Genomic DNA, 13,816 nt, shown 5'->3' with positions numbered 1-13,816 from the left:
TAAAGCAGCATTAAGATGTAACGCTCGTGTAACTGACACTGGCAGGTAAGCAGACATCTGCTCCACAGGCAGCCCAGAGAGAGCCTTCTGCTTTTGTCATTGTCCAAGCTAAATCCTTACTGGAACTGGGTCTCATTGTGGGAATTAGCAAATCCACATCCATTAGCTGCTTCTGACTTTAAAATTCAGTTCTGTGGCAGTAAGAATCTTTGGGCTGGAAGGTCGAAATTTCATTGCTGTACAGACCGGGCCGGGGTTTCCCACTGCCCCAAACAGCTGACCTTGAACAGGAATAACCATCACTGTTAAAACAGCAATGTTCTACGACCCGGGGTATTTTAAAGTTATACAATATTCATGTTCCACATTTATCTCCATTGGTGACTAAATGCTATCTGGGGCTGATGTGTGATACACATTACGAGTGACCTTAATCATTAGCTGGAAAGGTTAACTGTCATTGAACACCTTTGGATATGCCATTAGAAGTCCATTTCTTTGGCTCTCTGCCCTCTCAGAACACCCCCGCCATCTCCTAAGCACTGAGACAGCCTATTACCACCCTGTCTGCACGAGCACATGCACCCTCTCTGCACACCTCACTCAATTTTCTGCAGCTGTGAACATGCCAATATAGTTGATACACTTAACACTGGACCAACGCTAAAATGGCTTTTCTTCCATTGCATGTGTGGGCAAAGAAAACACTTAGTGCTTAATGCTTTTGGCTAATTTATGACATTATTTTGTAGCTTACTGGGGAGCCCCCATTTAAGCTATTAATTTAAGTGAAGAATACTACTGTATAAACAAAAACAAAAAACAAGCGCTTATTAAACATTTATGGATTGCCCCGTTAAAATAACACAACTTAAATGTTTTTTTTCCCTTTTCCATATGTATTTCTTAGAGGCTTGCAGCAATAACTAATGCAACTCAAAGTTGCATGGGTTATTAGTGACACATTTTCCAATTAAACTCAAGAAAAAGCCAGACTGGAGTGTTTAAATGGATGCCTACAGGCATAACTACAGCCCTACATGACCTATATTTGCATTACACCAACTACATATTAGTGGGACAACAAGACATGGTAATTGCAAATTTACTAATCACAGGCTGTGGTTTGCATTTAATTTTGATGAAGGTGAGTTTATAATAGGTACAGGGCATGAAATATCCTAAACACCACATCTGCCGCTTTGTAAACATGAGTGATGTAGCAAGCAGTTGTAAACGCTGGGTCAAACGACAAAATAAAATACGAATATCCGGGATCTTCATAGTTTTCAGCAAAATATGGCTCGGCATGCAAAAATGCAGCTGTGCCCAACCACTCCTTTTTGATCTCCCTTTCTGATCAAAGCTTACCTTCATGTTTCCACTACACCTGCATGATGATCCAGGGAATATGAAGTTTCTTGGGCTTGAAACGTGATTAAATCGTACTAACGTATGCTAACATGAACTGCTTCCCACAAACAAGTTCGCACAATATTGTAGACTCCACTATCTAAAAACCTATTTGAAGCCACCAGTCTGCCTCTGCACAGACATATAATTGGCTTTAACGAACAGACAGGACAGTTCCTCTGTGAGCACATCCTGCCATTAATTAAAGTGAAAAACCTAATGAGGTGGATGAAAATAGAATATACTCTCCCTCACAGTGGGTTCTGACTAAGACACTCCTGACTAAGACCATTTCAAAGAAGATTAAAGGAATTTAGGCCTATTTTCTTTAGTATTAAGTGTGTGTCTGTGTGTGTATTTAATATATATAGTGACATTAAAGATATGAAATATCCAACTATAATAAAATAATGGTCCTTAAAAGGAAATGTGATAGAGTAATAAAATCTCATCTCTGTCTGTATTTCAGTTAGTCAGTGAAGAATTATTATTCATTCAAACTCTGTTCTGTACATTCTAATTCTGTTGTTTTGATTCAAATTCCATTGTTTTGATTCAAATTCTGTTCTGTACATTCTAATTCTGTTGTTTTCATTCAAATTCCGTTGTTTTCATTCAAACTCTGTTCTGTACATTCTAATTCCGTTGTTTTCATTCAAATTCTGTTCTGTACATTCTAATTCCGTTGTTTTCATTCAAACTCTGTTCTGTACATTCTAATTCCGTTGTTTTCATTCAAACTCTGTTCTGTACATTCTAATTCTGTTGTTTTCATTCAAACTGTTCTGTACATTCTAATTCTGTTGTTTTCATTCAAACTCTGTTCTGTACATTCTAATTCCGTTGTTTTCATTCAAACTCTGTTCTGTACATTCTAATTCCGTTGTTTTCATTCAAATTCTGTTCTGTACATTCTAATTCCGTTGTTTTCATTCAAACTCTGTTCTGTACATTCTAATTCCGTTGTTTTCATTCAAACTCTGTTCTGTACATTCTAATTCCGTTGTTTTCATTCAAACTCTGTTCTGTACATTCTAATTCTGTTGTTTTCATTCAAACTCTGTTCTGTACATTCTAATTCCGTTGTTTTCATTCAAACTCTGTTCTGTACATTCTAATTCCGTTGTTTTCATTCAAACTCTGTTCTGTACATTCTAATTCTGTTGTTTGTTTTTAAATTCCATTGTTTTCATTCTAATTCTGTTGTTTTCATTCAAACTCTGTTCTGTACATTCTGAACAGAGTTTGAATGAAAAAACGGAATTAGAATGTACAGAACAGAGTTTGAATGAAAACAACGGAATTGGAATGAACAGAACAGAATTTGAATCGAAACAATGGAATTTGAATGAAAACAACAGAATTAGAATGAAAACAATGGAATTTAAAAACAAACAACAGAATTACAATGAAAACAAAGGATTTTGAATGAAAACAACAGAATTAGAATGTACAGAACAGAGTTTGAATGAAAACAACGGAATTAGAATGTACAGAACAGAGTTTGAATCAAAACAACGGAATTAGAATGTACAGAACAGAGTTTGAATGAAAACAATGGAATTAGAATGTACAGAACAGAGTTTGAATGAAAACAACAGAATTAGAATGTACAGAACAGAGTTTGAATGAAAACAATGGAATTAGAATGTACAGAACAGAGTTTGAATGAAAACAACAGAATTAGAATGTACAGAACAGAGTTTGAATGAAAACAACGGAATTAGAATGAAAACGACGGAATGTGAATCAAAACAACAGAATTTGAATGAAAACAAAAGAATTTGAATGAAAACAACGAAATTAGAATGAACAGAACAGAATATGAATCAAAAAAAAAAAAGAAGAAAAAAAAAGAATTATTATTCATAAAAATGAGTAATTTCTGTACAGTCTATAATTAATTGCCATATTGATTTCAGGGAATATCCTTTGTACCGACACAGCAATCGGAGTGTGAATCATGAGTGTCTGCATAGTACCATTAAGTGTAAATTATACCATCTGTTGGTCTGTTGTGCCACAGCTTTTTTTTCTTAATCTAAAAAAGAAAAAAAGCCAAATTCTTGTAGAAGAGCTTTGGCCGATTTAAAAAACAGTAATGGTCAGTCATTAAGCAACAGAGAGAAAACAAAATGAAGACAGACGGTGACAAACCAGTCCTTTATAACTTCATTACAAATACAATACAAACAATGGTGATTTGCATATACACTACTACTAATCAGTGACTTGTGTGTTTACTTGGCTAAGAACTTATACTTTTCTTGGAATACTGCTACAACTTTGTAATTCCTATAAAACAGCTGGTCCTTTTGCTTTTTTTCCCATTTTTTTCATGTTAGGCTCAGTAGGGAAAATCAGGGTACCTCTAATCATCGGCAAAAGAACAAAAAACAAACAAACACAAAAAAAACCAAAAAACACAAGACCTCCTTAACTTCTGCTTAGGAAGACAAAAACATCACTAACTTTTTAATTAGGCAGCGCAAGGGCAACACAGCACCTCCTACACAGTCATTTTGATACAGTACACATACCGTATCATTATAATAAATATGGTCCATCAAACTGTCAGCGTCAGAAAAATACCCCCATTACTGCTGAATGATGGATGTGCTGTACATTTCAGCAAAACAGAGGATTTGCTTTTTATGCCATTGTTGCCTTTAAAAAAATAACAATCAGGTAAGTTCCTGCAGCTGTGATACAATGACTTGAACTCTGTCAGATGATCTGCAGCATAGACACCTAGCTTAAGTGCTAATGAGAATTTATCAGCAGATCATGCTTGGTAATTGAGTTCAAAGAGCATCGCCGATAATGATCATGAGCTATTTGCATAGGTTTGCTGAATAGACGGCCTATCTGCCTGTGCTCTGAGATAATGCAAGGTCAAAAACCTTCATTATCTGTCCAATTAATTAAATTAGATTACCTTTATTTCACATACCTGATATAATATCAGATCTATTTAACTGTCATTATATTTTAACCCAATTTTCTCTTCTGTGTGACAACTTCTCCTCTAATGCAAAGTGCAGCTGACTCTGGTTAAAATTTATGTCCTTTCCAATAGGCTGTCAGAAACCAAACAGCTCACCCCAGGAAAGCTTTAATGACTCAGAAATATCACTGGGGTGAGTCAAAGTATCGCTATCATGTGTTAGAACTTACATTCAGAATGAGGGAAAAACTTCGCCACTCCATTTGAATGTTTAAACCACTTCTCTAAGAAACTCTTAAAACTACAAGGATAATGGTGTCAGCATTAAAAAAAATATCAATGCATCAAATATAAAACTCAAAATCTGGATTCACAAATCTGAAGTAGTGACTTGTAATCGCCTGAAAATGTTATAAAATTTGTCATAATTTCAAGTTCTAACAATCAACAGCTAATCAAATGAGAATTAGAAATATTACAGAAGTAAGTAAAAGCCTTGACCCAGCCCTCATTTCTTTATATTTTAAAAGCCATTCTTTATTGGGATTTCTAAAGTGGTCTAAATACAACGATTTTTAAAATTTATTTATTTTTGTGAATCCACTTGACATTGACCTATGAATCATTCGAGCAGACTCAAAAGATGAACCACCTGCTGTATCTTTAGACATTTCTTTCTTCAGGAGTGGAGAAGGATTTTTTTGTTTTGCTTGTTGTTTACTTATTAAGCCTTAAAAATTGTGAGGCAATTGGACAAGTGAAAGGCAAAAGAAGAAGTGGCAGGCCTAAAATACTACCTACATTAGTCAAACAGTATCTGAAAGTCATGTCCTTAAAAAACAGGAAGAACTGACACACGACCTGAGAGATGTCATTATTGAAGCCTGGGGAACTGTTCCTTTCCTTTAAAGAAATTAGAAAGCACAGTGTCTGTGAGCTGAACTGAAATAATCCTCTGACCTCCAGGAAAAAATAAAAGCCTCTTATAACTTTATTTTATTCATTTATTTATGAATGAAAAGCACTGTGCTTTGAATTGACAGCATGTGCATGTGCTATTCATACATATGTCACAAGGACTGTATTAAGAAACTGGTACAGAGTACAGACTAAGTAAATGTTTGATCTGATGGAGGGAGATATTTGTGTTCTCACATACAGCGCTGCCAGGTTACTGTTGAGAAAAGTTCAGGGGTGCAGTTTATGTGTGAAAGCAGCTTTAGTTTAGTGTGACAAACTGAAATATGGCCCTCATGGTGCTATCAGATTAAAAAACTCAGTGTTTAAAGATCTGTCTGGATGAACTCGCAGGCCAGTGAGGGCCTGTCTGTTATGCAAATAATGTGATAAAAAGCTGCAGTCCCTTTGACTCTGCAGCACCAGGCAGTATGATGTTAGTGTTGTAGCAATCAACCATGCAGCAGCCTATAAACACAGAGACCTGAGATGTAACAACGACAGCATGCGCTGCCTTTCATCCGGGGGAAAATTTTGCAAGGAGGTGAGAAGATTACTAATGAGGTAATACAAGCAGGATTCAACAGAACTCCAGACACTGGTGAGCACAGAAACTTTGTGAACTGGGGTCAGGCAGTGTTGGCAAAGTTCATGTTGAGCAATGATGAGATAATGAGGCACAGTTAAATTTCTCAAATGAGTCATGAAACAATTATAATGGATTTTAAAAAGAAAACTTTTTCAACATTTTGGCTTATTTTATGGTTTAAAAACTACTGATATGCCTATATAGATAAAGAAAATTAGATGAAACCTTAAATGCTTCTCAGGCCACAATGTTTCACTCAGTATAAAATACTGACTGATCTGAAATATATGTTCCATAAGCGTATCAGTGTTTTAAAGATGACATAGGGCCTGGGCATGTTAGCAGATGGGCATTCATGCTATGGGTACGCTTTTAATTGATGCTGAGTGCAGTGTGCAACAGTGCTCGTTTGAATGCCAAAATAAATACACATCATTAAATGAGGCTATTAAGTTTGACATATTGTTGATCTAAAGACAGAAGTAATTGTGCGAAAGGCGCAGTCGTCGGGTGTACTACAAACATGTCAGTTATGTTCTGAGAGGACAGACATAGATGAGGTGCAACATATTCACAATGTCTCCAGTGAAGCATCTGCCATAGAGTACTAAGCAATACTTACATTATACACAACAGAGAAAAAGTAATTTTTCTTGTCTGACAATAAAAGTAAATAGTAATAAGTCCCAGTCATCTACAAACCTGATGTGAAAAAGGAATGCACTGTACAAACTTTAATTTCTATTTAAAGCCCATGTGCACTCTAAATAGGATGGGAATACCTTTTGATCAATATAGCAGAACTATTATTATATTATTTTCAAATATAATAACTAGTGCTTTCAGCATTAATCTCGTTAAAATTAAGTTTACGCCATAACCACATTAACACGACAAATCTCCGTTAGCGAGTTATAGCGGATCGCCCCGTGAGTGGCGATCCGCGGCGCTAACGCGTTAACGAGCTAACCGCGCTAACGAGCTAACGAGCTAACCGCGCTAACGCATTAACGAGCTAACTGCACTAACAAGCTAACCGCGCTAACAAGCTAACCACACTAACGCGTTAACGAGCTAACCGTGCTAACGCGTTAACGAGCTAACCGTGCTAACACATTAACGAGCTAACTGCACTAATGTGTTAACGAGCTAACTGCACTAACGAGCTGAGCTAACAACGCTAACGCGTTGACGCCATGTAGCCCCACGCACGGGGCGATCTGCGATAACTCGCTAATGGAGATTTGCTGTGTTAATGCGGTTATGGTGTAAACTTCATTTTAACAAGATTAAGGCTGACAGCATTAATAATAACTAAATTAATAGTTGTGATTTCTAATGGAGTATTTCCACATTGTAGTTCTTGTACATTTCCTTCCTAAGTAGAAGTATTCCTACTTAGGGCTCCAGTATAGTAGCTGATGGACTGTTTTCCTACACAAAAAGATGCCCTGCTGGGTTTTGATAATGACTTAGATAAAATCAGAATGAGAGAAATAACAGTGGGTGTTATCACTCTTTAGGGGGCACTATTCAAAGGCTAACTGGCTTTCACTCCGGTATACTGCAATCCATGGGCAAAAACTGGCCTGGGCAAAGGCTGATAATCGAGCAGATACACACAAAGTGCCAGACATCAACACAAACTTCAAATAGTGTACTCTGACTGATGTGTGAGAGTGGTGTGCCTGACATGTAAATAGTAAATCCTTGAGTGTATATGAAGATGTAAGATCACCTTACAGTTTTTAACGCATAGAGCAGTATAACATTATGCAGTACATCAGGCAACGCTATATCATGAAACCATATGTAATGACACCGCAACAGATTGTAGATGTCATTAATTCTAAACTGCAAATGAGGAAGCAGACAAAAACCAAACATCGGAGAGTGACTGCGTAACTTCCACAGATTTAACAAAGCGGCATGGTTTGAAAGCTATGGAAAGGTCAGACCTTTCTTTTCAGCTGACAACACTAATGCTGTGAAAAAGAGTGTGGACAGGGTGTTTGGAAGGTCTGGTATAAAACATCTATGTAACGACATACACTGGAAGATTTATTCACCAACTGCTTTTACTTTGTAATAAATCTCCTTTGAAATTGCATCATACTATTAACTAAAATGACCAAAACAGTGAAGATTATAAAGAGATTACTGTGCTCAAGACCACTTAAACATTTTCAAGAAAGTCTGGCTCTGTGAAAGCAAAATGTAAAGAAACAAGGGATGGCTCAAGACTTTTGCACAGTTTAGTCAATTGGAAAAATAAAGACAGTGCCAGGTGTGAGCTTTGTCTTTAAAGACAGAAACAGCATCCTTATTTCAAGGCTAACAAAAATTTCAACAACTGCTGAAACTGACTAAGGGATGTTTTAAAAGAACCCTAAAATTTCTCTGCAACTAGACCACAATCAATTCAGAGGTTTTCAAATAGCATTCGTTAAATAAAACTGTCTTTACAACAAGAAGATTTCAAATCAGATACCCTCAAAACCACAAGAACTGTTATTTTATTTGGTGAGTGCTGATTTATACATGGGGACAAAGGCGACAACAACATCAGTTTCAGTCTTTTTAAAGCCCTTCATCCTTCTTCCCATAGACCTGCCCTCAAGGACTAGGATTAGTCTTTAGTCATTAGTCAACTCCAAATGGCAACCATCCAGCTCCAGAAACCCGATCCTAATGAGTCTGTGTGATGGAGTAGGTTAGAGTTAAGGAGCTGCTTCTTTAACTTGTTGAGGCTTTCATCTTTTCATCTGCCTTGCAAGCTTCTCAAAAAACCCATTCATCTCAAAGTACTATTCTTAGTCACAATTAACACAACGCCACAAATCGTTGGTCTTATTTTGTGGAATTAACTTTTGAGAAGTCCATCTAATGTTAATTCAAATCACAGCATTAAAATATGATGGAAGTAGGCCTCTGAGACATGAAGGGTATATCATATATTCAATTGTGTGTTGCAAAAATACAGAAGACAGTTTGGTTTTATCTATATACAATGCCCTTTAAAATGTATATATATGTGTATATATATATGATATATAGATAGATATATATCAATTGATTTAGCTATGGCTCTGAAAAATATATCACCCAATTTGTTAAATATGTTTTTGTTGTTGCAGTAATTAGAGAGTTTAGAGTGTTTAGAGAGGGTTTTTTTTGCGGTAATTACAGCTGATCAACAATTTTTACTCAATCTGTTCTCAATCAAGTCTTCTGGTTGCTTCAACATTCACAGCTGTTCAAGTGCTGTGTCTTACAGCTGAAAAAAAACATTGCCAGTGCACATTGTTCTGGACGTGATTCTCATCTCATTAGTGGTGCTATCACGATGTGTGGAGAAGAAAGAGCTGTCTGCTGGTGCTGGTGAGCCACATGCTGAATGCGGCATGTGCAAACTGCTCAGGAACCAGCGGTATATATTGTATAAAAGTCTTGAGCCACCTAATTTCTTTCTATTTATAAAGAACTTAAAAGTTAATGTTTGGTATGACCTCCTTTATTTTCTGCTGTAGATAGTTTTTTCGGATTTGCCACTTTTGCCATCGAGTTGTCCATCTTCCTTTACTTTTTTTAAAGGACACACTGCACACCAACATCCAAAGACAAAATTGGAAAAAGACATTCAGAAAGCCAGGAGATCTACTGCTTAATGACAGGAAAGTCAGGGTCCTTAGAAACAAAACAAAAAATGAGGGGTGGCTCGAGAGTTTTGCACACATTTTCAAGCACTTGACAAAACAGCGATAAAGTAATTATTTTAAAGGTCTACTGCCAAGATTTTAATATGAATGGCAAATTAAAGCACTTTATTCCTTATTTTAGTCATGGTGAACCTATGGATAGATATCACCATAATCTTCAGTTGCCCTCAGGACTAAAAAGCTCAAATATCACAAGGTAATTGTTCTGAAGTTATGACACATTCACTGCATATTTTAATATCACCTTTATCATTAATCATTCCCAGAAGCAGCAGGAAGCTTTTTCAGACAAAAAGTTCTAATAGACCCACTGCACATAACCTGCCAAAGTAGCAGACTGACAGAGTTAAAAATGAACTAGTGAATAAAGCTGAAGAGGAAGACTTTCTTTGTTGAGAGGTTGGTGGAGACCAACAGACAGCTATAAGGACATAAAATAAATGAGTTCTGCTGAACTGGAAAGTTGTTTCATGTCGACTGATAAATAAAAGGCAACGTCAAATTATTGTTGTGTTAACAAAACCAATCTGACAATGATTCTTGGGTTTTTAACTTAAAAAAAAAGGTTTTTCTGTGAGATCTTCTGGCTTAAAATGGCTTCTCTTAGAAATTCCATTTAACCCCTACCCCTCTTGTCCTCTTGGAAGTTTTTCCTTAGAGTTGCTGACCCACTATTACTCATGCAAGTCATCAAATGAGCCACAGTGTGGGAAAAAAAAAGCCATGGGTCATTACTGTCCACGGGGCCAAAGTGTAAAACCCCAGTAAAGCAGGTGGTTATGGTTTAGCTGTCAATGTAAGTCCATGGTCACTGAGGTCACATGAAGTTGTAAATGTTGGTGGAAACAACTAGAAAGGGATCAAATGAGTGCTCCGAAGGCTTGGTGCTATAAGCCACTACCTCTGCTTACAGTGAACATAGATGGTCTCTTTTTGTTCATCAAAAGGTGTCATCCAAACAATGAATGGTAATTTTCTGCATCTTTCAAATGTGGATAAGTTTTAGATACTCTGGGGTAGTGGGCTTATGGAACAAGACCCAGCAGCCACTAGCCACTGTGAGCTGATGAAGAACTGTGAGCTACCAGTTGTATCCCTATTGTTGGCAGATTCATGCCGTGTGCAGCATAATTCAGATCACAGTTTGCAGAATGATTTAAAATGGCTAGTTATGAATGAATATGATAGTGGCTTGTTTTCCTAAACTGTCTGACCTGCACTATTAAACTATAATTAACCCCAGTAACAAAAGTTTTAATCCACCAGGACTGAAATCTCCAAGTTTATTTGTTAAAAAACACAAAGTAACTTCAGAACACAGATCGAGATAAAGATATGGTTCAAAGTTTGTGGAGGATGTTATGAATTTAGTCTGTCTTTAATCCTGTACTCAGAAAAAGAAAACAAAAAAGGAAGGGCACATGAGGTATACCAAATACTCCCTTTTCTGTTAGATTGTTAATGTAAAACATTTACAGCTCTCTTATGTCACCTTGAGTTCTCACTGTGAGGAGCAGGAAAAAACATTGATCAAACACATTCTGGAGGATGGCGACAAATAAAAGAGTTTTTCTAATTTGCGGCAAAGCTAACACCTGCAGTATTCAAACAGACTCGAGTATAAAGACTGTGAGATCAGCCAGACATTGACAAGCTTATTTTTCATTGAGCTGAACAGCAATTTAACTCCAGCAAGTGGCTGAATATATAAACTAGTATTCAGAATTAATCTCTTTCCAGCTATTTGCTAACAGGCAAAAGCTTGTTGGGTAAGATTCTGCTGAGGCAGGAGACTGAGTGTGAATCAAAGATTCAAACGCGTGCTACAAAGTGTGATCTTAGATTCAATTGCTCAGTGAAGCTCCTCACACCCCCAAAGCTGCTCCGAAAAGTAAAGGATCACAATCGGTATGGAGTGTGTGAATAAGCTTGTGAGACCAACACACCATGGCGTCGACTGCTGGTGTGCTTTGCGTGTGGCTCAGTAGGGTCCAGCACTGAGTTATTCCCTGGTATTTTTGCTCAGGTTAAAGCAGAACAGATGTGATTTTCACATCTGCGGGATACCGGGGAACACGCTCATGAAGCTATGCCAAAGACTTCAGCAATGTGACTCAGGTGGCAGACAATGTCTGTTCTGAATTCCAAAAGGAATCTGGCTTGCAGCAATCCGACGGACTAATGAAAGCACAAGAATCTAAATTGAAAAGCAATGCAATCTCTAGTCAAATGTCCTCGCTGGCAATGATGTTGGAATGGTTTTAGAAAGATTGGGCAGGGGGTGAAAACTGCTCACAGTAAACTAGAGGTTGCTGCTATGAGCTCTGCACCTGCCATAAATGGCCACTTTCAAGGTGCCCAAAAGGATTAAGCTCGAAGCATTGCTATACAATTCTGTTTGTGTGAGATGCATATTACCTTAAATGCTTTTAAAAACTGGTATTTTTGATGGCATTGTGGAAGAAAGTACAAACGCAATTCTTAAAACAGTTGGGATGCTGTTAATATATGTTAATATAAACAGAATGCAATGATCACTTAAGATAGAAAACATGTTGAATGTTTAAAGTGAGGCATTTTACTATTTCATGAAAAATATGAGCTCATTTGGAGTTTAATGACACCAACACATCTCAAAAACATTGGGATGGAGCCACCAAAAGGCTGGAAAAGTAAAAGAAACAGATGGAGGAAGATTTTTCAGCTAATTAGGTTAATTGGCAAGAGGTCAGGGAGATGACTGGGTATAAAAAGCAGATCTTGGAGAAGCAGATTTTAACAGAAGTGAAGATGGGCAGAGGTTCACCAATCTGCAAAAAACTACATCTACAAATTTTGCAATAATTTCAGTTTCCTGTTTAATGATGTACCACTGGCATGAAGTATCTCAACATCAACAAATAAAACTAATAATAAGATGATTCCAGGAAATCTGGAAAAATCTCTGTACACAAGGGACAAGACTGAAAATCAGTATTGGATGATCTTGATCTTTGGTCCCTCAGATTACATAAAATGACAGAGGTGGGTTGCTAAGTCCTACAGAGCTCCAAAACGTCCTCTACCACTGATATCAGCACAAAAGCAGAGGGAAGCTACATGCATTGTGTAGGTGGCCTGTTTTGTGCATGTGGTGTGTAAGATTTTAAAGGTTGTTTTCTGAAGCTAGAACAGGTAGCTAGTTAGCAGATGAATTACAAAAACATTATCCTGGTGGAAAAAAGTGAGTCCAAACCCACTTTAGGCACCAGGCTGTAAACATGCTGATTTTTGCTGTGAGGATTTCACCAAGGGGCTCTACAGGGATCAGCTTACTTTTCAAGCCAGCATCAAGAAGCCATCCGAGGAGAACGGCAGATTTTGGCACATCTGCATTGGCTATCATCTCTCTAACTACGCCTTTTGTTTCTTGTCTTTTTGTTTCCCCTGTCAGTTGGGACTCAGACAGTATTATAATGCTAAATTTAGCAGAGTAATCTGTCCATGGGGAATTTGAATGTAGAATTTAACCAGCGATCATGATAATACATGAATGATGGTGGAGAAGGGAGAATTTTCTTTGTCAAAAAAAAAGAAAAAGAAAAAAGATTCAAGCATTTCATCTGGCAGCTGTTTTGGTATCACTGTATAATAGAGCTCAGCAACTCATTCTGATGTCTTGTTTTTTTAAAAGTGAATATTTTATATAAATTAAAAAAGAAAAACCTAACAGTTGGCTATGCTGACTTTCCTTGTTTAAAAAAAATCACTAAGAAATCCCCCAAAATATACAAAGAACTCTAAACTTAACTGAAAACTACAGAAAAACCCCACTACTGACTAAACTGCAAAGCATCTAACTTTGCTTTAAATTTTTAAAATTGCATTTAAAAAAGGTTTGCATCAATAACCCAGAAGCCTGCTGCAGAACAGCACAAAAAAAGCAGAGAGATTCTGAGACTAAGTTTGGAGATTAGCAGCGTATACCAGAGCATCTATAATTCATGCGATTGTTTGCGGCTGCGCTGACTGCTCATCTGATTGCTACACTGCTGAGGCCTTGTGCCGATATTTGCATGAAGAGAAAAACATTTGAAAATATTCATACCCGCTTCCGACTGCTGTTCCTTAGCAACCGTAGTGAAGCGAGTTGAAAGCAGTATAGTTTATGGTTTGTGTTTGCGTGTGCATTTCCAGCAGTGTCGTACTTAC

The 13,816-nt window shown here is 37.1% G+C and overlaps 1 protein-coding gene and 1 long non-coding RNA gene across 5 annotated transcripts in view; both read right to left on the bottom strand.

Annotated features, from left to right (window-relative positions):
• dock1 (dedicator of cytokinesis 1) overlaps positions 1–13,816 on the bottom strand; it is a 191,077-nt gene that overhangs the window by 47,884 nt on the left and 129,377 nt on the right. The gene's annotated exons all lie outside the window — the stretch shown is intronic.
• Positions 6,080–13,810, bottom strand: LOC120738050. The gene is made up of 2 exons (XR_005696891.1): positions 6,964–13,810; positions 6,080–6,896 (listed from the first exon to the last, which is right to left on the bottom strand). It is a non-coding gene; the product is annotated as an uncharacterized LOC120738050 (long non-coding RNA).

The sequence above is a fragment of the Simochromis diagramma genome, unplaced genomic scaffold (assembly GCF_900408965.1).
Source record: "Simochromis diagramma unplaced genomic scaffold, fSimDia1.1 OVJJ01000402.1, whole genome shotgun sequence".
NCBI classification, from domain to species: Eukaryota; Metazoa; Chordata; class Actinopteri; order Cichliformes; family Cichlidae; genus Simochromis; species Simochromis diagramma.
This window is presented reverse-complemented; position numbering and strand designations above follow the sequence as displayed.